At 39.6% G+C, this 25,171-nt stretch overlaps 1 protein-coding gene across 8 annotated transcripts in view; it reads right to left on the reverse strand.

The window, feature by feature from the left end:
• Positions 1-25,171, reverse strand: part of shank3a (SH3 and multiple ankyrin repeat domains 3a) — a 171,871-nt gene that overhangs the window by 142,153 nt on the left and 4,547 nt on the right. For 7 of the 8 annotated variants that reach the window (XM_034588086.1, XM_034588082.1, XM_034588087.1 and 4 more), the window contains exon 2: positions 10,634-10,761. The gene's annotated coding sequence lies outside the window, so the exon portion shown is untranslated. Of the gene's footprint in view, positions 1-10,633; positions 10,762-11,212; positions 11,255-25,171 lie in introns of those variants that run through there. The other variant, XM_034588083.1, reaches the window with a different exon arrangement.

A 25,171-nucleotide genomic window follows, 5' to 3' on the forward strand; every position in this document is an offset into this window, starting at 1 on the left:
AAGGTATCACTGTGTGGGGGATTTGTGTCGTGTCTCAACACGACACAAATCTACCATGCAACTGCCTTGCTCTTCAGCGACAGCAAATCTGTGGGCTCACCAATTAACTTTCCACCCAACCGAATATGTTCGAACTGATTGTGTGTCATCTCAAAATAAACAACAGCCCCAAAAGTCTGTGGTAGATCGTCATAGGTAGAAGAAATTTGTGACTAATTGGATTTCTTAATTTTTCCAAAGGTATCCCACTGTACATCTAACACGCAGATACGCACACAAATAATCCTCAACAGGAAGACACCCACTTCCCTCTGCTAACATGGATGACTGTCAAATGAAACTTTTCATATAATGCTATGATTTGTTTTAATTAAATCTTTTGGGAAAAAAAAAAATCTGTGGTTCTCTTCTTCTGCCTCACAACATCCTTCCTCACCGCCACATTTCTCTTCTCTGTGGCTCATCCCCTCCCCTACACCAAAATTTGTCAGTTGTCGATTTGTCGTGACCGTCTGCCAAGTGCAGTAATTACAGTACAGCACTAGGAGCTGAGCAATAGAGAGAGAAGCAGCATATCAAACATGACTGCACAGGGCAACGGGTGTAAAAATTCATTCTCAGAACTATAGGCTGCTGCAGAGCACCAGGCCAAAAAATATTAATGTCTTCATTTCTCCTCATGTATTTACTTAGAGGTTATTAATATTATAGCATTTGAGACATATTGTAGATTGTATAAAATGAGTCATAGGTTTAATCTCTGACCATCCCACTTACGCACATTTCACAGTCCAAAGCTATTAGATGTAATTCATTGATAAAAAGATCAACACTGAGACAGAGTTCTTCCGGACACTTTCATGCACACTTTACCTCTAAAAATGCTGCGATCTCACACTTTGACTCAGACGAACTCACTCACACACACACACAAACACACATACATGCACTTGTTGATGTATTGGCTATTACATTGCAATGACAGTACTGGCAATGGGCCCAGAGCAGTGGATAGTTTATGATGTTGGGAATAATAGGGAACGGTTAAAAAAAACTTTATTATCAAATGCACCACAGAGACAATTGTGACGTAGGAAAAGGGGGCACACTCCCTGACAGGTGATGTTGGAAAGGACACACACAGCGTGGGCTGGTGCAGAAGGGGTTGCAACATAATACAGTCACAAATTTGCCAGACTTAACTGTAACTGTCACGAAATTTAATGGACAGAAACGGAGCAGACAATAAAGAAGTCATCTACAGTAGTGAGAGGGCGATATATGGTTGCCCAGTGACAGTATGATTACATTTTTACAGCATTATTCCAAGCCGTACCTCAAGAAAAACTACATAAACCACAATAAACACATTAATCTTAGTATTAAAAAATACACGTTTAAAGGAGGTTACTGTGGGCTATGGTCAAGCAATTGGTAACATTTTTCTTTTCCAAATGGTATTACAGACGGCCAAGTCTGTAACTAGGGCCTACCAACCTTAAACTGTGATAAGTCTCTTGTGGATTTTACGAAGGATGCTCATTTATTGGTTGCCCCATGGCTACACAGTGCTAGATTAACCAAAGAGTTATTACTGGGCAGGGCTCATTGCCAGTGGCTTAAAATAAACAAGAATTTTTGCAGGAATGGTTCATTTCAAGATAGTGATAGCAAAAATATACATGTTTGGGATATGCTGAACACACAAAGGATACTTGGAGTTTGTGGCATACATACTCTTGTAAGTTTTTTATTTTGCATGCACACCAACTCACTCTTTAACCCTAAACTTACAGGTAAACAGATCGATCACGTTAAGAATCAAGGTAAGGAAGGTATGGTTCCTTATTAATATTTAGCATTTCATTCAGGATTCAGTAAGCCCTGAAACTGAAAAACAACACATCTACAACTCTGCAGGGGGAAGGCTAATCAATAGCCTCTGGAAATGGGTTGGAGATGAAGTGTTCATTTCTCTAGAGCTACAATAATGACCTAATACCTCCACTTCTAAGTCCACAGGGGTCTGTGAGGATTTGTGTGCCTTTTATGTACATGTGTATGTGTGTCCATGAGTGTGTCATTATGTGTGTATGAGTGTGTGCGCTTGTACATTTGCCTGCATGTGAAATTGCGGTCCTTCAACCTAATAGTCAACAGAGAAAAATGTATTCCCCATTTTCTCAGGGGCAGTGAATTAAGAGCTGTTGCGCCTTTTCCTGCTCCACAAAGCAAACCCACCACTCGGAACAGGGAAAATACTATGGAAAGGTATGATTGCAGATAAAAAGTGAATGTGTAATGCCCGAAAAATCACGGCTTACGGCTCTTTCATACACAAACAGCTTGGATGAGGGTTGACTTAAAAACACTGACCTTGCTGTGTAGTTTGCCCTACCACTGAACCAGATGTTTACCACATAAATGTCTGAGCATCTTCAGGGGTGATATTGTGAGGACTGCAGAGAGAGAGTGTGTGTGTGTGTGTGTGTGTGTGTGTGTGTGTGTGTGTGTGTGTGTGTGTCTCTCTCTCTCTCTCTAACACAGAGAAGAGCCATTTTGCACCACAAATGCACTCACACACAATAAATATACACGGTAGAAAAAATGTAGATGTTTTTTGCATTGTTAATGTTCTAATGCAGTGCTAGAGACAGAGACAGTGCTGGAGACAGAGAAAATGAGATGGGAAAGTGTTGACACTCAACAGAAAAGAGTTATTTGCTATATTCTACATACTGTTAACAAGATGAATACGACTGTCTAATCTACAGTTTATATCTTAGCTGCCTAATTTAAAAAATGTGACAGTCCTACAGTGTTGGTTATATTTACATAGTCAGTGCATGCTTCTCTATAAACATCATAGTTACACCAGTACCTAAAAAGAAACTGTTAAGTTTCATGCTAGAGAGCAACATATTTATTATAATGAACATAAGTACTAACTACTGTATTCATTTATAAGTAGTTATGGAAAAAATAAATACATTTTATTCATTAAGCCACTGTAAAATCAATCTTTTCAGGTGTGCACATAAACCTTTTCGCTATTCATTTCAGTGTTTTCGCTGGTAACATTTCTGCATCGCGCCCATCACTCACTCATTCATTCACTCACACACATTCACTCGCACACAACAAAAAGTGTGAATACAGGGTTTCCACTACAGACCAACGCTGTAAAATGGAAGCAGTAGTTGGTTTATGAGACACGTATTTTAGAATTCCTTTCATATCCAAGCAAAATTGGTATTCTACAATGAAATATCATTAACTGAATCAATGTGTGTGTGTGTACAGCAAAAGCCCTCCAGTTCTATTTTTGATCCAAAACATTGTCATTTCTTTCGAGCGTGATCAGCTACATAAATTCACACGCGGATTCTCACACACACACACACACACACACACACACACACACACACACACACACACACACACACACACACACACACACACACACACACACACACACACACACACACACACACACACACACACACACACACACCATAACTCTCCTCAGTTTTCTTCACTGCCTCCCATCCCATTATACACACACCATTTACTTTAGTTTCCATAACTGTATATTCTTTACAAAATTAAAATGAAAGTCAGAGAGTTTGTTATGGAGACCTAGTCCCATGAGAGGGCCATTTTTTGGGATGAACCTTATATAAAATCATAATGTATGCAGGTTAGATTTCCTTTTCTGGATAATTAACTGACCTCCTGCAGAATGGGGGTCCCTTTCCTTGGGTTCTGAGAAGTGGGATACGCAGAAATACCAACAGTAGTGTAGACAGAAAGATCAGTGGACGTACACACACGAGTATAACATCAAGTTTTCTTTTGCTGGAAATACACAATGAGAGCTATGATGCACAAAGCTATCACTAGGATTAAAAGTTTCATTGTCAGACAGTCTCAGATTGAAGTAGCCGATTTTGTATAAAAATGTTCTTAAGAAGAATTACTTTGAAGCTGACAAAAACACAGAGGGGAAAAATAGAGTGAAGCAAAAGAGAATCATCACTGATGGAAAACAAGAAAAATAAAGCGGCCGAAGAATCAAAGAAGCAACATTTCCCTATGAAACTAAAATGTGATTATGGTGAGATTAAAAAATAATTAATTTCCTCGGAGGAAAGAACATTAATGAATTTAGGGTCATTATTATGTCTGCTGGCCAGACAACACAAACCGAGAATGAACGGATATTACTTCATTCCTTCTGTTATGTATCAACGGTCGTGCCTGTAATTCCACAGTTACACAATATACAAGTCATCTCAGACCGTAAAGGCATAACAGCTTGAGATTAGTTTGATGATATTTAGGCCTGTTATTATATTACAGTATATGTTGGTGTAATCCTCACAGCCCCTTTGGGACAACACTGACACTCATATACACAGACAACAGTGTTGAGTGTTGAGGCATTCGTTAATCTTGTAAACATCCTTTCACTGATCTCTCATTAATTCAGCCCAGAGGCTGACAAGGAGAAAGAGAGGGAGGGACAGAGTAAGACAGAGAGAGAGTGAGAGAAAGAGAGAAAGCGAGAAAGAGAGAGAGACTCATGTATTTGAAATTGAGTCAATTAACCACTAGTGTAATGGCAGCTCTCTCCTCTCTTTCACCAATATGCTAATATCAAACCATGCTAATCTCTTCTCTCTCAAAGGCTGCTTTTGAAACACTGTTGCAGTATATCTGCATTTTATAATTACTTTTCAAAACACTTTGTGTATCCATGTTTGTGACTTCTTTTTGCAAGCAAGTGAAGATCTGTGGAGATTAAAGACAGACTTTAGGGAAATCATTAAAGGTACAGTTAATACAATTACTGAGTGGTAGTGATATTCAAGCATCAAAACACACTAAGTATGGTTGTTCCTGTTGGAGGATTGACTATAAAAAACATTTAGGCCCAACAATAACTACACACAAAAGGGGGTGTAGTGGGTGCAATTGCAAAATCAAACAAGTCTAGAAGCGTGCCTCATGATCCAGCAATGGGCTCTCACTATTAGCTTGACCTATTGCATGCCCTGTTGACCCATCTGTACAGAAAGCAACTAGCAAACAAAGCCACCCTGAGCGGACAATCACACACCTAAGTGTCTGAGAAGCTACGTGTGGAGGTGCTTTGTGTTGTTCAATGAACAAAAGTAAGGCGGTTTGTCATCTTTGTTTCTACCATGCAACTGCCTTGCTCTTCAGCGACAACAAATCTGTGGGCTCACCAATTAACTTTCCACCCAACCGAATATGTTCGAACTGATTGTGTGTCATCTCAAAATAGTTTTTTGCATCATATTGCCTCATATAGAGTATTTAACTAATTAAATGTTTGCTGATTTAGTATTTGTTGCTCCACATTGTCAAAGTGTCTTGGCTAAACATCTACATAAACACTTCCAGTGCAAGAAGATGCTAAAGCATGATTTAAGAAAAATAACAACAGTATTAATGTGCACTGTATAAACCTTCAGGGTGTGATGCTGGAGTCTTGTGTAGGTCAGTGGAGAAAAGAGACCACTCAAATCAGAGCAGACACTGGGACAGATGGTGATTTTACCCCAGCATGGGAAAAGAAATGGCTCTTTAACATCAAACCTCAGCATGTTACTTTGAAACCAGCTGGCCAGTCACAAAAAGGGACTCTGAGTCTGGGGAAGCAGCCAGACTCCTAAGCAGAGGTGCCTGAGAAATGGTGAACCAGGAAAGATGGAAACCCTATCACACTGCTTTCAAAGATCTCTGCATAATTATGATTTAATTTGAATGTTTTGTGTGCAAAATTTAAGCCCTACTTCTTAGTGGGTATTTATCCATTTATCAAATTCTTGACTTGAAAACAACCCTGTAACTTAAGAGTAACTATTATCCTTGTTCTCTTTCCATCACTCTCCACATTCCATCACTCTCCACATTCCATCGCCGCCGCCCTTGCACTAACCATCTCCTCACCCTCATCTCTGCATCCAGCGAATGAAGGGACCTTCTATAATTACTGAATGTAAATGTGAGACGTTGACAGTGTGTGCCGTGTATTATAACAGACAGGACTAATCGATTAGTAAATAAGTTGCCAACAATTTTTTATAATCGATTCAATCTAACCAAGTGTCCCCATTTTCAAGGTCTGAGTGTTATTCAGTTTTGTTAATGACCTATCATGTCTTATTTTCATCTGCCTTCATCGGTTTTCCAAAAAGCCAGCACTGAATACTCTGACTGACATGCCTTCGAAATGCTTCAGCTAAAAAAAAACTAAAAAAAAAAACTGTGTTCTCTTAAGTGTTATGTCAAAATCAGTAGGTCAGACTCTTCTTTGAAATACAAATTAATAAGACACAATTTTGTTCATGCTGTTTTAAATGAACACTTCTTGGAAAGCACCATGCTCCAAATCACCCTTGAGACATTCATAAGCAGCATGTCACCACTGCTGAGCTATTGGCGTCACGGATGACTATCAAATTAATATCTGTGGATATGAACTTTCATGATCAAAGTGACAAACCCTAACTTGTTGTTGCAGACAGAACGTGCACACTTGGCGAGAGACACACACACACAACACTTGCTTGTCGTTGCCTCACTAATTTGGCAATGCCTGTCACACCAGAATGGAGAATACAGAATGGAGAATACAGCTGGTGTTATGTTGCAGTCATGTTACACTCAAAGTGTTGGACCAATTTACATCCAAGCTTGGATAGCTAGGCTGCAAAATGTGCCAAAAATGGGGGAACGTGAGAGACGGGGTTTAATGGAATAAAGTATGTGGTGGTGTTTCTATATTACTGGAAACATTCCAATGCCACCAGTGAGTTTTCTAGTAAAAACAATATTTGCTCTGGGCTTAAGAGTCAGTCTCTTATAACATGATGAACTGACTTAAATTAAAAAAATAAATAAATTACACCACATTAATGTGGAATGATACAATCAGAAACAAAACTGTCTCTATTGACAGATCCATCACTATGAAAACAAATGCAACAATTTACTTGTGCCCAAATACAAGAAAAACACTAACATCAAAACTGTTCATTTGTAAAATCTTACATTTTCCTACTCTCATCCAGAAAGCCTAAAAAATTTAGATAAAATGTTCATCTCAACATGTCGTCCTGTCGAACAACCAAAAAATAGATTAGCAGCATGAAACAGATTTAGGGAACAAGACAATGAAGTCATTATTCATATTTAACAGGGAGATGATAGTAATGTCTCACGTGTGACAAAAAGCTAAAGCATCTTCATGACAAACGCTTCAACATTTGTAGCCAGCTATTAAAGCCATTTAGTAGCAATCAAATGTTTTCATCTTTCATAATCAATAAATTATCATGTTAAAGCATTTTTGTTTGCTATTTTATCTCGTTCTTTAATAATTAATTATGTTTAACCGGGTTATTATAAATACAAATATATCAATCGTACCCCAGATACAGTCCAGTGATATTTGCTTCAAGGTTTTTCTTTATCTTTATCTCAACTAGTTCTCCTGCACTCTCTGATTTTTCTACTGAATTTGGAAATCTGTCAGACCCATTAAGTCTCAATTTCTAAATTAGACCTTTCAATGCTTAAAAAAAAAATTAGTTGCACTTTTCGAACAGAGATTAAATACATTCCTGCTCTCAGTTTCTACCTCACTGCTTCCCTCAATAAAGTAGAGCCATGTTCAAATAACCAACTGCCACTGTGTGTGAAACATGAATGAGCTGCACATGAGCAATCCAGTGTGACCAACAGCCAATCATTCATCAGTACCGCCACTGACCCCTCGGTGTGCACTTGTTTTCTCTTCATCTTAAACCTGACAGATAACTGACAGAATACTTACATTGCACTTACATAATGATGATATAAAACTCCAGATATCCCAACCACATGGTTACATTGCCACAAGTATCAAATCTCCACATTTAAGATCAACAAATCCTGCTTTAGAGACACATACCATGAACCGTGCTCAGTCCTGTTTCATGAATGGATAGGCAGGGGAGTCAGAGGTCTGTTCAGTGTTAATGAGCAGAAGAAAGTCCATGTGTGCTGTCTGCTGTGGTAATGCAGGGTCTGGAGGCAGAGACACAACTGCAAGAAGTAACAGAGGTAATAGGATCACGGCTGTCCATCTGGCCTCATCCCTTGACACACTACAGGCTATAAATAACATGTCAGCAGCTAATACTGTTGATTTAGTAATTCTGTCTCTACTACAGAGACAATTTAATGTGCAAATGCAACCAAATGACAAATGTTTACATCCATTCAGGTTGAAGCTTTATTGATTTAATGGTTTATGCAACAACTCTAATCTATTTTGGATTACTTTATCTATTTTTTCACAAAATATGTGTGAAAATGACTCCTCATTACCAAGAGAGTCCTCACAATAGTTACTCTGATGTTTCTATAGGCCTTTTTATTTGCTGATCTGAAAATAATGACCAATGAGGGAGGAACTCTTTCCTAAAAAGTGTCATCTGGCAGAAGTGTTCTGTTCAGAAACTCCCCATGAAAACACTGGGACCTATTGGAGATCCCAGCATTGTATCTCATAGCAGGTGCACCATGTAATCTCACAAAAAAATAAATAGCTACCACCAGATCGATGCTGACAGCAGGTAATGCAAGTGGAGCCCAATACACACCTGTAAGGTTTCCTGACTGTATTTTGCACAGTTGACACACTATTATGGTGACAAAACCAAAACTACTCGCAACTGCCTCTGTTGAAAATAATACTAGCTGGTAAAAGCTTAGAGAAAAGAAGACAGGAAGAAAGAGACTACACAATATTGAGGGTCTGTGGATATGATATATGTTGGTATTTTGGGCTTCATTAAAAAACTGACTGACCTTGAATAGGGGTATTACCTTTGTATAGAGAATTACAAGATTACAAATAATAAGATAAAGAATGAAATTACATATTTAATTCATCTTTTTTTCTCAATTTCAATGGACCTGGATCTTCCACCAAATAAAAACAATCAAATCAATGAATGTCCTGACAGCACACAAGTAGAAAGTCCTCACCGTGTGGAAAAAGGTTCATTCCAGTTACACTTACATGGAGCTGGAGAGATTATTTCCAGGACCATATACAGTACTGTATCTTCTGGAGAGCAGAGACTGTAGAAATCAGAGCACTCAAAAACTTACTCAGTCATCTCCAACACCACACACAGATACACGGCGCCCCTCACCTCTCGCACACAGTAATCTGATTCATATCAATTTAATGCTTAAGCCAGTGACAGCCCCCCCCTGGTCCCTTAGGTCCATCACCTGTTTGAGGTCTATGAGAGCGACACGACACGATGGAGAGGAAGAGACACAATGACACTGTAAGAGGGAATAATGCTGCGAGAGGCAGTTGATCTGCAATGCTGCCACAGTGTTTGGGGTGTGCATGTCAAATGCCAGTGCACTCCATAGGAATACGATAACGAGGACTGCACACAGAGGGAATGCCAAATGAGATATCAAACACATTGGAGAATCACAGAGCACAGCACTGAGCCATTTAATAAGACGGATGGAAAGACCGCCTGCCTACGTTGGACTTCAATTCCATAATTTATCTGTGTGGTGACAAGACAGAAGATAGAAGGACGAAGCATCAAGACTCATATTTCACAATGTGTTTTCTGCTAGAGTCTAATGATGATGATGTGCATTGTCAAAAGATCCCATTAAAACATAAACTCCTAAATAATTAACTAAAGAGTGAACTACATTGAATTAACATTAAGCTTAATAATTATGATTCCACTTATGTTGTATTTCTTTGCGCACACTATCCAGTAGCCCATCGAAAGAGTTATGTATTAGTATTTTTCATGTGCTTGACCGTACATTGCTCACTAAATGCAGTTCAACAACATTGTTAAGAATTGGTGATGTGATGCCACCTGAGATAAGTGATCATAACTCATCAACAACAACAAAAAAGTAAAGAGTAAACTTTCTGGAGGTCATGGTGATGTTTTAAGTTACCTTGGTGAAATTTTGACCAATTCTAAAAGGGAGCAGGGGGGGTTTTGCAAGTCAACTATAACTGTAATATTAATAATAATCACAATCAGAAATACCCAATTGATCGCAGGGGGAAATTGTGTTTGTTACAATAGCTCCATGCAAAAGTAGAAATATAAGCCTATAAAGATGTTTATTTTTGTATTGGTGATAATATGTCATTTCATTCAAATGATGAGACATTTTGTGACATATATATATATATATATATATATATATATATTAAGAGAGATACAGCCACTCTAAGTCAAAGAGTCCCCTCAAAAATGTCAAACTTCGATTGCAAATCGAGACACATGACATTTCCATGTTACAGGTTTCTACTCTGCCCAACATGTCCAAATACATCAACACCTGTGACAGCGCGGCCAAAGCGTGAGGACTTGACACTGAATGACCCAGTAGTCAAGATCAGAGTTTGTATCCCCGAGTTGACAACCTTTCATAATGGTAGACAAAATAATGTAATTTCAGGCACCTACAAAATGTTATGGACTAGGATTTGTGGAAAATAAACATACGAGGAGCCTTGTCTGCCATTATGAACAGAAAACAATGTACTCACTCTTTGGGAAGAATTCACTACTGCTTTGATGAACTTGATAGATTTGGGGGCAGTGCAACCTCAGCTCTCCTCCACCCTGAGCTGGATACACATGGTGACCTGGGGAAACGTCTGATGATATCTTGACCCTGCACAATATGAATGAGAGGAGCCACCATTAAATCCATAGAGGTTTACAATAGGGTGGTTTAAAACAATTACCGAGGGAAAAGGTAGATTAAGGCAGAATGTGAAGTGATTAATTCAGTTTATGGCTCTGTTAAAAGCCAGTGAGCAACAACACTAAAACAAGGCCCACCGCCATTTTACTGAGGAATTTAATGCAGCAACCGTTACAAATTACCTGCGTTTGACATGACAAACAATTAGCTTTTTCCTGCTTAAGTGCTCATGGTAACACAAGCCGCCATTTTGTTCTGTAACTAACTGCGCGTACTGAAGTTACCATGAAGTTAATTGGCGCGAGGTAGCTGTTAACTCTTTGAAACAACTTAGCACCAAACAAACCCGAATGAGAATAATTAACACGATAATTTAAACGTCACTCAGCCTGAGACAGTTACACTCAGAGAACTTTACCTGAACAGAATTTGAACGTGTCCAGAAGCCGCAGACATTTTACTCACAGAACTCATCAGAGAGGACACGAGCGAGTTACCTGCCAGGTGGTCAACGGAAGACTCTCTTCAAAATAAAGGGCACCTGAGCTAAGTTACAGTGAAACTAACTATCTACGACAGGTGGCATGCTTTTATTTTGAAACCCTTTCTCTGATACGTCATACAACATGGAACCAGCAGCCTGTGAGAACAAATACAGAGTTTTAAATTGCACACTTTCACTCTAGGTCTTTTAAAATAGATAAATAAAAAGTGTACGCTACATAGGGCAGAGAAATAAAACAATATCAATAATATAATGATATAATCCTATTTCTTTTTATTTGCATATGAATGTGTCAGGTACAAGGCACAATTTACACTTTCTTGCAATTTTCTTGTTTTGTTTTTATGAACAAGTAAATCATCAAAAGCAGGGAACAGACCACCGAAAGGGGGGAAAAAGTGCTTAATGGAGCTGACCTTTTAACACAAATCTGTTCTGTATGGGCTGATAAACTTGATCCATCCTTTCCAACACCTATGAAATACGTCCGTCTTAAGTCTAAAAGCATGTGTACATTTTTTTATTCCAAAAATTTCATGCATCACATTAAACCAGTCAGTTTGTGTGGGAGGACCTTGACATAGCCATTTTTTTTGTGACAGCTTTTTATACTGGCGACCAACATTATTCTAAACATATATGTTTGGAGAAGCCGAGAAGCTGTGGTGGCAAATGATATAATATGTATGCATGCTGCAAACACATGTGAGGAGGTTTAACTCTTAGTTGATCGACTTCAGATTTTTACAATATCTTGCTGTTCATCAAGTGTTTATTATTCTCTGCTCATGAAGTTGAGTTTAAAACCACAACCTTAACTCGGGAGGACAAACTGAGCCTTTAAACATTCAACTATTTTATTGTGATTATTATCGATATCGACTGATATGAAACGTTCTCTTTTTATATAATTTTTGACTGTGTCGCCAAGCTCTAATGGTACGACATTCAGTATTACTATTTATTAGTATAAGAGTCATAACTTAGCTTAACATGTGGCAACAGTGTGTTTAAGACCCTGTGGTTGGGCACAAAACAGGGTTGGAAAAATAACAGATGTGACATGCACAGAGTCCTGACTTTAAAACCATCAAACTGCTTTGGGTTAATTTCAAAAACGAACTCTCTGTCAAGGCAAGTGTTGACATCATCAACAGTCTGAAAAAAACTAACAGATGATGTTTATATCTCTATGGGAGCTCACCCTGAACAATGAAGAAAAGTCTGAATTGTAATTTCATTTTTCTTACCTCAGTAAGAGCCCTATTCTATTATTAGGTGGTTCTTTCACTACATTTTCCCACATATACGCTGAAAGGTTGCAATACAATGACAAATAACTACACATTCATACTGTCTACCCCATATTGATCTCTGTATTCACTATTGCCCTGGCATTCAATTTTCTCCAAAGGTATTTTTCTCTAACCATTTCATAAATATGATCTTCACCTCAAAAAGTGAAATAGCTGTCTGTACAGTCGCTCCAACAGCTTAACTCATGTATCTCCACCTCCTTCAACCCTATATAGGATTAAAAAGACAAACTTAACAAATCCTGAATGTACAAGCCAAAAGATATTCCTGACTGCATTGTATTGTATCGAGATAAGTGCTGGAGAGGAAAGCAAAAAACTGACTGTTTATAACATTAATGAAAAAGAAGAGAAGAGGATGAAAACTCCTCAAGTGCTGTCAACCTGTCGTACTGAAAAATTAGCTGTGACACTGCTGAAATTGCAAATTATGGACTTCTGTGCACGAGTGTGCGTGAATATGACAGTGGGCTTGTGAGATTGTGCTTATGCAAGTTTATGAAAGTGTATTTTGTGTCTGGGATCAACAAACAAGAGAACCCTTGCTGGGCAGAGGATGCATTTTTGCATTTTAAGTTGGTGTCAAAGTCAGCAAGTCCCAGGTGTCACCTGTTCGTAGTTTTATGTGTCCGTGTCTTTTCAAAGACTCTGCAAGAACCGGAGACACGACACTTTAGAGATGACACCAGCAACTATCTAACACAGTCAGTGTCTCTAAAACATTCCCCTGACATGTCTAAATCAGGACACATCTTCTCATCATACGTGAGTTGTTTTAAATAGTACCCAAGCCAAGCCTTTGTATGCTATGAATATCATCAGCGGTACCACCCTGTACAAAACAATGCACCCTGATCTACACACCCTGAAGGAAAGGCCAGTGCCATTCCCTTATTTCCTTCCCAACAGAGCAGAACAATGAGCACTAGTGACCTTCACTTAGATGATGTGGTAGTAGGGTTATTGGAGGGTCACATACTGTATAAAGCATCGGCCTGATTCTGCCTTTGATGATAATCCTCCTTGACTCTGATGGAAGAATATGATGCAGTTTAAATGCTATAATAGCAAGATGCACAATGCCCTCTCTAAACGCTCATTGCTGTTGTTATGATTGAAATCCATTCTCCGTCATGGCTTTAGTGCTAAGTTGAACTCTGGCTCCGTGTGGCAGCAGACGGGAGAGATGGTCAGCATATGAAGATAAATGGCTGTGTGGTAACCACCTGGCAGCAGAGCCTCAACCATAGCTCTGTAAAGAGGCAAACTGGTCCTCTGCTGCAAGCTCAGACACATGGAACCATTAAGAAAAAAACACAAACCGTCCTCTGTGCCGCCTTGGCAGGGGAAACCCTCTGAGCAGTCCCACAGCCCACCTCTTCCTACCTCCCCTCTTCTCCTGGTCCTCGCTCTGTCTCCATCTCTCAAGATCTCTGCTGGACTGTTGCCCAGCAAGCAGAGGAAAAGCCCTTTTACAGTAACAGTTAAAGACAGAATAGTACTAGAGGCAGTGTCAGGATGAGGTCAGGTGGCTGCTGTGTGAAAAAGCCCTGGAAGGGGAGGTAATGGTGTAAATAAGAACTGAAAACACACCCTAGAAGATACACTGAATCAAAAACATGGCAACTCAATAAATAAATGATTCAACCACAGAACATGCTACAGTTTGTTAAGATGCATTGAGACAACAGATCTAGTGTTACTAATGTAAAGTATTTTTGGAGAAAATTATTGCTCAAAAGTCTGCGGAAATATCATTGTTATTTAAACCTTTTACTCTAATGAACCCTTACCAGTTCCAAGAACTTTTTACATCAGCCGATCTTTCCATTTAAATAACTTTTCAGTTTTGACCCAGCAATATAGTCCATGTTAATTAGCACAGATGATTAATCTTGCATAGTATTGCTCTCACTGGGTCCATTTTTTCTCATGTGAACGAAGATGAACTGCACTTGTTGGATTTACTGTCTAAGCTACTTTTTACTGCTGAGTTTGATATTCATTGTATTGTATTCATTATTTACTTTATTACTTTACTTTATTTTTTTTACTTGGGTAGTCACATGACCTGTCAGGTGAACTGTTGATGCAGGTATACATATGTGTGTCATGCTTTGGGTCCTGTGCCCAAATGTTACCAACCTGGGAGGTAAAATCAGTTTGTGGAAGCATCAACGGGTTTGCAGACATTTCCTGTCTTCAGGTTATTTAGATTCCCCAGATCTTAGGACAGGTCCCTTCAGTTGTGTCAGTGTGACTTTTAGGAAACAGCACAGCATGAATAACCCTGCATGACAAATCATGATTCTTTTTTAATCCAGAAATACAAGGATTACTTAATCATAATTTAACGTTACCAGTTTGAGGAACAGCAGGTTTCAGTCCCGGGTGTTTTATTAAAGGATCTACAGTACCCTTTCATTTTCATTTGGATTATAGACTGTGTCTTTATCTGAATTTTTATTCTAAGATTTGAGAACACAAGTGTCTTGTAGACTGAAGTCTTACAGCTGGGAGGTTCATTCATAGCAAATTTACATTCGGATTATTGAGGATTATTCTCTCTATGAGTTGTTTTGTGAATGGGCTCGAGATGTAAATGAAGTGGGATCATTGCTATTGAGCTGTGAGTGCATGCCTAGTGAGAAGGATAGTGTCAGTGATTAGTGTCTATACGACAAATATCGATCAGCTGCTGCCAGGCTCAATAGAAACAAGCATATGCAAGATAACAAGGCACAGTGATCACAGTAAAGGGGGGGGGGGGAAAGCACGCCATCACGTGACGTCCTCCCTCTGCGAAGTTTATATTCCACAAACAGTTGTGCAAATGAGCAGGAGAACGGGGGAGAGATGGAGAGAGATGGATGACTTGCACCTGGCAAGGGGAGACTGATTAATTGTTTGTGAAGAGGGAGAGAAATTTAACAGATAATAGAAAGGAAACACAGGAATAAAAAGACAGATAAGATAATCAGAAGAAAGATTGGGCTGTGGATCTCTGCAGGTATGTGGTTATGGATATTAATAAAAGGTGGATAAATATGAAAAATGTGAAAGTAACAAAAGATTTAAGGTAGTAGAATAAGAAAGTGGGAAAGAGCGAAAAATAGAGTAGGAGATAAAGTGAGAGTTTGAGGAGAGACACAAAACGAACCAAATCACAAAGTTCATCTCCTGGCTTTAAACCTATGCCAGCGTCTTCCTCTGCTAATCCATCATCAACTGTTCCCATCCCTGCTGCCAAGCTGGAATGTGTGTAGTCCTGAGTGGATAAACAACCTGATAAATGAAGGTCGCAACCAGACAAAGTGGCCAATCTCAAAACTGTTGCTGGGGACGCAAAGGGCCAAGTAAACCATTTACTGACCTGCAGCATCACATGTATGTCAATGTTTAGACAGTTATCTGGTCTGTGGTGTCAGTTTAGTTCATGGTTTATATGAATCCGTTGGTTAATTAATGTAGAACAGATTCTACTTTGTGTTTACCTTGTTTCAGACGCACTGCGGTGTTTATTATAGCGTATGGGTGTGAACAGCTGGTGGTGTAAAAAAAAATTGAACACTTCTTTGTTTCACGGTTTGGTTATTTGTCAGTGTGTGTGAGAGAGTGTGTGAGAGAAAGATAGATAACCGGCGTTGCTGTGTGGCTCAGTGTTCAGCCATGCAGAACACAGAAACAGTAATCAAACAGAAAGGCAAAAAACAAACCACCATGACTACAACCTGGAACACCTGCTATCACACATTCGACTGGGCCTCACTCTCTAGCCCTCCATTAAGGATTTGCTCTGCAAATACCTAAAGCAACCTGGGAATATGGTTAGCCATTAGTGAAGGACACCCTTTTAAGAGGTTATGGGTATAGCAAATAGCACAGAGCCACGTAGCACGATGGGACGTTGCTGTATTACAGACAAGATAGATGAACAGTATGTCAACTTGGTTTGGTAAACCTGGAAAAGTTAGCAAAAGCTGGCTATGTTTTAAAAATATCCAACCAATACACACATCCGTTTCTATCGGCCGTCTCGTCAAAGCTTCACCCTCAAAACATAGGAAATAAGATAAAAAGTGTTTCAGAAACAACTGAATTTGGACTTTATCAGGACTGATTATATTATATAATTATATAATCATACATTATTATTAGTTGAAGCGTTTAAAGGGGAGCACAGCAGCCGCCTTGTAGGAAGATTTGAGCTAAACTAACTCTGACATGCCTGTCACCAAAGTCAATCACCAAACCCAAGATGCATGCTAACACGTCGTAAACAACACATTCAGATTCACGTACATGTGCACACGTGCAAACATGGACACATACTCTCTCTCTCTGTCCCTCTCTTCCTCTCTCTGCACCAGTTTACTAATTGCTGATTATCCTTCATCAGCTTCATCAAACTCCAGTGCATCACTATGGGGTAGATTACACAGACAACCGTGCCAATGTTAATGATAATGGAAATGGAAAGTACTCATCATCAGCCATGAGACACACTCTGATTACAGTCGTTATTAGTTATGATGACATGGGCTGATTAATAATTTAAATAATCAAGTTGATTCGTCCAACTAGGTGATGCACAATTTTAAATGATTTAAAACCATTTCATTTACCATAGACTATACTGTATATTAGATAACCACATTTAAATTGTCTTTCAGTCGGTCAAACAATGACAAATATGATTTCAGTTCTGATTAAAACATTTCCACAGATTATATTAGCAGACATTTTTACTTTAAATCTGTGTTTTTTTGTCAAAAGTGTGTGAATGTGTTTGTTCCTCCTCTGACAGATTGTTAAACTGGCTGAGCCAAACGAGGGGCTTCCTCATTAGCCTCATTAAGCTCAACCCTTGTTTTGTTAATTGACATAAAAACAAACACTTGCTCATGAAAGAAAGACTGCCAATTATCTTCTGTCCCCTCCCCCCATTTTCTCTCTGCCCTGTGTGTGTGTGTGTGTGTGTGTGTGTGTGTGTGTGTGCGTGTGTGTGTGCTTGCTTGTAAATCAGGGCCCAAAGATGATTCCATCTTTGTGTGAAACCTTCATTCACCCCAAATTAATCACATATTTATATTTTAATTGCTTTGTTACTTGCAAGTAACCTTCACTTCTCTTCTTTGTAGAGAGGTTTTTATAACATTTTCACGAAAGACTATTAATAATGAAAAAGCAAATATTTCCTTAAAACTTTGCATATGGACATTTTTGGGCTAGTTAAGCTTTTAAAATGATAATCATTTTATTATTTTGCTTTGACTGAAGAGTTGAAAGAGGTTGGTGAAATGAGGCTCCAGGACGGTTGGTGTAAGCCTCAGACAGTGAAAAGCTGAATGCAGTTAGTTCCAGTGTTATGGGCAATAAAAAACTAATATCAAAGAGAAAAGATCAAAGAGCACTTTTGGCAATGTAAAGATGAGTTGTCACAGTTATATGTTTTAGGTCAGAATATCACACAATGTTTTTTTGTTGATTTACCCACTCGGGAGAATCTTGTTCTTCTAAACACAAGAGAGAGAAGCATGCTTGCTGGTAACCATGGAGACCCCACAGTATTTCTAAGAGGAACATAGCAGAAAGCTTTAGTCAGACATTTCCACGTACCGTGAAAAACGATGCTTTGTAAGTCTTACTCACGCGTAAAGGATGTGGCTGCAGCCATCAGTGAAACATGAAATCAATAACTGTTTCCATGTGGAAAGAAGGTGATCACTAGCAGCAGAAAGAAACAAGCACTCAAGTCTTCTAGTAGCCTTGACACACTAACACACACACACACACACACACACACACACACACACACACACACACACACACACACACACACACACACACGTGTACACAGCAGCGTTTGAGTTGTTGCGATGGTGACAAATGCATAGGAAAAGAGCAGAGGACAGAGATGAGATTTTTGCGGGAAACGTTTAATCTCTTTCACACACGGTGCCAGATAACACTGCACAGAGACTGACAAACACACACCAAACACACACACACACACACACACACACACACACACGCACACACACATGGAGATCAAGCTAAGAAATGGGGTGGTAACGGGAAGTGAACAGAGGCAATCTCTACAAATGTGACAAAACATGTAGCGATTGAACATGGAATGATTTATCACCCATTCGCCATTGCTTAGGTAAAGAGTGTGTAAAGTGTGAGCTGGTTGGAAAAAAAGTGACAGCTGAAAGTCACGTTGCACTATCTAGAGTACGAGTGACTTAACATATGTAAACAAGGCAACCCTTCAGCATTGTTGACCAAGAAGTGTCAAAGACAAAGACCCACATGCACACACAGCGACCCGCACACTGAAATCCCAGGTGATAAGAAGAGAGTGGGACTGGCCAAGGAATGTCTTTGCTTGACATTTGCAGAGGATTCATAGAGAGGGGGGGGGAAAGGGAGAGAGAGACAAGTGTCAACCCAAGAATGAGTCTGGACAGCCAGGATGTAAGAGCGGAAATCAATGAGTACCATTTGTCCATCAGTGTCTGCTAAAGACACCGTCAACAGGACATTACCAGGAGTTTCTCACCGGCTCACATGCCTCAAATCAGTGAGAGGTGTTAAAGGAGGCGTTGACTTAAATTTTTTTATTATTGTAACTGCAATAGTCAGTCACCTGAACTTGATTTACTTTGCACTTTTTTTTTTGCCATCTGCATTATTAGTTACCACTCAGATTAAAACATTTGATCAAACTTTCATCCTATAATTGTCTGAGAAAAAGAGAAAATTGTCCATTTAAATGGAAAACTACCCAACAGGATGTGAAAGAGATGGAAATAGTTCCACCTTGATGGACAACATGTTCGTTCAACATAAGTAATCAAGTATCATAAATATATTAACTAGAATGGCACTCAGTCAAGTGCATACCTCTGCCAAGGCTCAACAGTCCTCTTGTGAAACCACATTTAAATTCACTAGATTTGGATTTTCATTTGGATGTGCACCAAATAAGAAAAACTCATAAATATCAGTCCCCTGAACATGTCAGATTTGTTCCCATCAAGATCTATGAATTATTCTCTGAGAAATTAACAAATATGAGGAGTAAAAAAAAATCTTGGATCCATCCCCTGATATGGATCCGCAACAAAATTAAATATTTTTTGTTCTGACCCTAGTATTTGCTTATAAGAAACAAACAAACAACAAACAAACCCTAACCCACATGACCTACTTAGCTGATGAAATGTAATATGTAATATGAAAGGGCTCATAATTATTATTACTTGGAACGTTGAGGACATTTTGTTGAAACCTCTTCCAAACCATCTTTTCTCTTACTTTTTAAACAACTTTAGTCGTATGTTTTGAATTCTTCAGTGCATGAAAAATTACAAGGTTTCTGATAAAAGAATCAAATATAAAATATAATAATAATAAGACATTAGTTATAACTCAGTCATCCACTTTGGTGGTACTTCCCTGTCTTTCACTGATCTGTCTAAAACCATCCTATTGGGCAAGTGATGATGACACGTAGCATTTTTTGACGCATATCTTTAAATAATTGTTAAAAGTTTGGAAATATCTTGTTCTTGTTATAATTAACTAGATTTCAGGACCCAAGATGCAGATCTCTGACTCAGACACGGAGTAGAAAGTGAATTGGTATAATTAAAAACTGAAGGTGAAGTGGACAGACAAACAAAAACTGCTGGTGACCAAATAGCAGGAGTTCCAGCTGAGTCCTCAAAAAACTAAAACGGACTTCCAGGGCGTGGCAGACAAACGGAGGGACTGGACTGGACTGGACTGGTAACTGTGTGGGTAAACGAACGATCTGACAAAGAGAGGAGTGAAGCAGCAGGGTTTATAAGCAGCAGGAGTCAGGTGTGGTAATGAGCCAGATTGATCTTGGGTGAGTTTGATAATGAGGAGGAAAGACTCAGGTATAGGAGGAAGGGATAGCCACGCCCTGGAAAACAAACTCAGAAGAGACACCGTGACGGGAAAAAAACACCAGCCAGGAGAGAGGAGAGAGGTGAACTGCCATATAACAGTTTTCTAAGCAATATCTATTGGTGCATATAACACACAGTCAAGTGTCTATTGTAAGATGAGTGTCACCAGCCTCCTGACTGCAGTGAAGAAACACAGATGGAGTCATGTGAAGTGTGAGGAAGTAGAAGAGTCAAAGAGAAGTGTCTGTCTTTTGTTATAACTTTGAAGAGACGGATATCCAGCAGGTCTTGTGGCTGATCTACACTTTCACTGTGTGTCTGTGGGAGTGTGTGTTTGTACTTGTGGGCTTGACATGGCAGTATAGTGCTTCGTCCTCTCATAGCTGTCATGTGCTTACATTATTACGTGCACTCGGGCATGCATGGGTGCATGTTTGTAATGACTTTGTGTGTGTGTGTGTGTGTGTGTGTGTGTGTGTGTGTGTGTGTGTGTGTGTGTGTGTGTGTGTGTGTGTGTGTGTGTGCATGGGCGCTTGTGTGTCTTCATGTATCCCCTCGGTTGTCTATGGCAGAGCCTCTATCTGAATCTTCATGCTGGTGACTAAGCTTATTAAAGTCAGCGGTCCCAGCAGTCCGGTGCATCAAAGACTACCAATTACCATCCACATTACAAAGAGCGACCTGATGTAAATGGATGTGTAGTTCTGCTTCATATCCTTTCAACCGAGGATTGTCAGACTGCAGAGCCGTGCACTGATGATCCTAACAGGGTTTTGATTAACTTTACTGGGTTTCAATAATGCGAGTGATCCCTGACCATTGTGCTACATGAATTATGACACTAATAAGTTTAGCTTATTACAAAAAGTGTAGCAAAAGACATGTATTTATACCCAATAATTAACAGCCATGTGAAAAATATTGCGCTGAAACAAAGCGAAGAAAGTGAGAGACACAATAGCTCAAGGTCTGTTCTCTCACGGTCTCTCTCACTTGCTGCAGAGCTTTCACCAGGTCGCTATGGTAACTTAGGTTTCCTGCCAGGATCGCTTCCAATGCACCAGATTTGACATTCCTCCTTTCTTCATTTCCTCCTATTCCTCTACTGTCCGTCACTCCTGTCTTCCTTTCCCATTCTCACCTCTCTGTGACTCACCTGGTTGTCAAGAAGCAAGAAGCGTATCAGTAATCCACCCTAAACTCCAGCTGCCTCCGTTCTCATCTTCCTCATCTCACAAAGTGGATTAACTGTTTGTGAGTTGACTTTTGTGTTGGGCGTGGAGAGATTTGTTCTTCAATAAGTGTATAGTTTCCGAGCCGAATGGAAATTGAATGTAAACTCAGTCGTACCTCCACCAAGGCCCAACAGTCCCCTTAAATTCAATCAAGCTGCACCAAATTGCAAACTCTCAGATATCTGTTCCCTAAACATGTCAGATTTTATTCATCAAGACACTGATGAAATTGAAATCTGTGAAAATATCAAAACTTTCGCATCGTTAAAGAAAGTGGAAAAAACTTCCTGGATTCATCCTCTGATCTGGATCTGCACAAACATTTCAGACCTTATCCTTCCACCAGGTTTCATTGAAATCTGTCCATTAGTTTTTGATCAGTCCAGCTAACTAACGGACAAACAAACAAACAAGCTGCCGAAACTATAACGTATATCCCATTTGAATTTCACTCATCTTGCATTTGATCAAACACACATACCTGCAGAGAACTAGTTAACTAAAGAAAGTTAACTAATAGTTATAATTAAGAATAACTTGCTTTCCAACAGTATCATACGAGCACATCATCACAAACACGACGTAAATGTCATTCTCACTTCACAAACGCTCACACAATACACAAGGAGTGCATGTGTGAGTGCTCTTTGGAGTTTAATTACCTGTGTTAATAGGTGTAATTGTGTCAGATGTTTGGGGATTACAGCTCCAGTCAAAGTTTGATTACTGAGCCGTTTCTCCTCACTGGTTTTTCAGGGTGAAAGATTCTCAAGGGTCGAAACTACAACAGGGAAATCAAACTGCTGATGCTGAGCTAAATTCCCATGAAACCAAGACCCTTTCAGAATTATGAAATTATTGTGAAATGAGACAAATTTAGCACCAGACCTCAGTCCTTTGGTAATTTCTATCCGTTTTTGTGTGTTTTCATGTGAAAAATGTGGTCCTGGAGACACCTAAGATACCACAAAGGCAATTTTCAAGGCTTGGCAGGTATTTATGTCTTTGAATAGATTTTGTCGACACGATAAAATCACAGCCGTGCAAGTTTCAGTCACGAAACTCAAAATAAAGGCAGAGTACGACAATGGATCTGGTCTTCCTTGACCCATACTGCATGTTTCCACTAAGTTTAATGGTAATTTAATGTCCTGTAGTATTTACATACCCTTGCTTATAAACAATCAAACCAACCAACAGATAAACGGACAGGGGTAAAACCATTGGAGGAACATTGGCAGAGGTAATGACAACTCAAGGGTCAGAACGTAACTAAGTTTATACACTTTTTACAGACAAGAGTCACAAAGTGCATTACTGTTTTAAATCATTCCATAGAATCAGCAAACATTAGAGATGTAGGTATAGGGAATCCCAAAACTCAAAAGCTCCATCAGCACAAGTCTTTAGAAGGTAGCATGGGATATGTAATAGATTTAAATTACTGGACCTGAGAGAGCAAGCAGATGAGTATAATAACTTATCAGCAACAAGATGATATTTTGTTTAGAAATCTACCTGTTTCTGTTGGATTAAAAACAACCACGGATCTCTGCAATGGTAACAAATCACATCACCAAGTATAATTAGCTCCTCAAGTGCAGAACTTCAGAAATTATTCAACAGCAGTAAGTTTTCAGCGGCCGCCGTCCTCTGACCTCACTGTCCAGAGCTGTCACGAAGCAACAAATGCTCTACACGACATACGGAGGACAGAATCTGACTCAGGGACGCATTTAATAAAAGACACACCGAGCTCTGACCTGTTCGCTGACAAAACTTTCCCAGGAGCATCTGTTCTCAAAGCCAACCACATACTGAGGTCAACAGGAAGACAGACACTCAGACTGACAGAGCACACACACAAACACACACACACAGACACACACACACACACATGAACACGATAGATACCATTCTTATACAATCACTTTCCCAGCTCTGACCCTTACAGCAGCCATCATAATTGTATGTGTTACCTATACCCTCACAGTCACCCTGGCCTGAAGTCTGACTTGTAACCTTCACCCCATGGGAAACAAACTTTGCTAATGAGGTCTAGAAAATCATCCTTGCATGCAATCACTTTTCGGAGTTTTCAATTGTAGCGGGGACAAGGTGACTCCACAAGGACGAGCCATCTCCCCCGTCCCTCAGTCTGTGCGCTCTATCTCATGTTCTCTTTTGCTTCACACAGAGAAAATAATCCCACCCGAGTGCGGGACGGACCATTAATTACTCGTCCTATCAGCCTCTCTTCCTCGACTCTGGCTTCACAGAGCTGTTGGCTGATAGTTTGGTGGTGTTGTGCCATTGAGAATTTGGAGCCTCTGAGGGATGGTCTGGACCTCTGCCCAGCTATGAGATGAGAAGCTATGAGACTTCTATGTCGGTCCAGTGGCCACTTCTGGCAAATCAGAGACAATGTAGGCCCAGATCAGATAAAGAGGAAATGCATCTGAGACAGAGGCAGGTTAATCAGAATGGAAAGACTGTGTTAGTCTTGCCAAAATATTTATTTCAGGGACTTCAAAGGTTTGGCCGGGGTCTTTCTGTTTGAGTGTTCTCAACTCTGCGTGGATTTTATGTCCAGCTTCCTTCCACGTCTTAAAACATGAAGTTTGGGGTTAGGTCAATTGGAGACTCTAAATTCACCGTCGGTGTGATTGTGAGTGTGAATGAATATTTATCTTTATGTGTTGCCCCTGTGATACGCTAGTGACCTGTGTAACCCACCTCTCACCCAATGTCAGCTGGGATTAGCTCCAACTCTTCCTACGACCCTCAAAAGGATAAGCGGTTCAGGTAATGGATGGATGGAAGGATTTAAAGCTACCCAATTGACATGCATGTGTCAGCGCAATGTTAGACTGCAGATGTGAACATCTTTAAATTCAGTGATGCCAAGACCATTGCAGAAAAACACATTTTCTTTTGTTTTGGGCTGAAAACCGTGAAAGGTCTTATGAGACATCTATTTCTCTGCCAGACCGACACCCATATCTACGTAAGATTTATGAGGTCTTATAACCCTATGAGACAGGACTAAGCATTACTGAGTCATACATACACAAAGACAGACACACACACATGCTGTATTTATTTCTGGAACTTTTTGCAGCCTCTCCCTTGAAATAAATAAAAAATCAACTGGAAGGCTAGAGGAGCAGTAATGAGTTTCTCTGTTTTCTTCGTTTTTGGCCAACAGCTGAATCGTGATCAGAGTGAGTGTGCAACCAGAGCACAGAGCAGGGGGAAGAAAAGTGCTACACAGATGAGACACATTTCTCTAACTGTATGCAGAGGGCAAGGCTTCAAAGACAAAACCCTCAGAACTCATCTCCAACACTGTTAATTAGGTTAGGCCATTTTATATGG

The sequence above is a fragment of the Hippoglossus hippoglossus genome, chromosome 6 (assembly GCF_009819705.1).
Source record: "Hippoglossus hippoglossus isolate fHipHip1 chromosome 6, fHipHip1.pri, whole genome shotgun sequence".
Taxonomy (NCBI): Eukaryota; Metazoa; Chordata; class Actinopteri; order Pleuronectiformes; family Pleuronectidae; genus Hippoglossus; species Hippoglossus hippoglossus.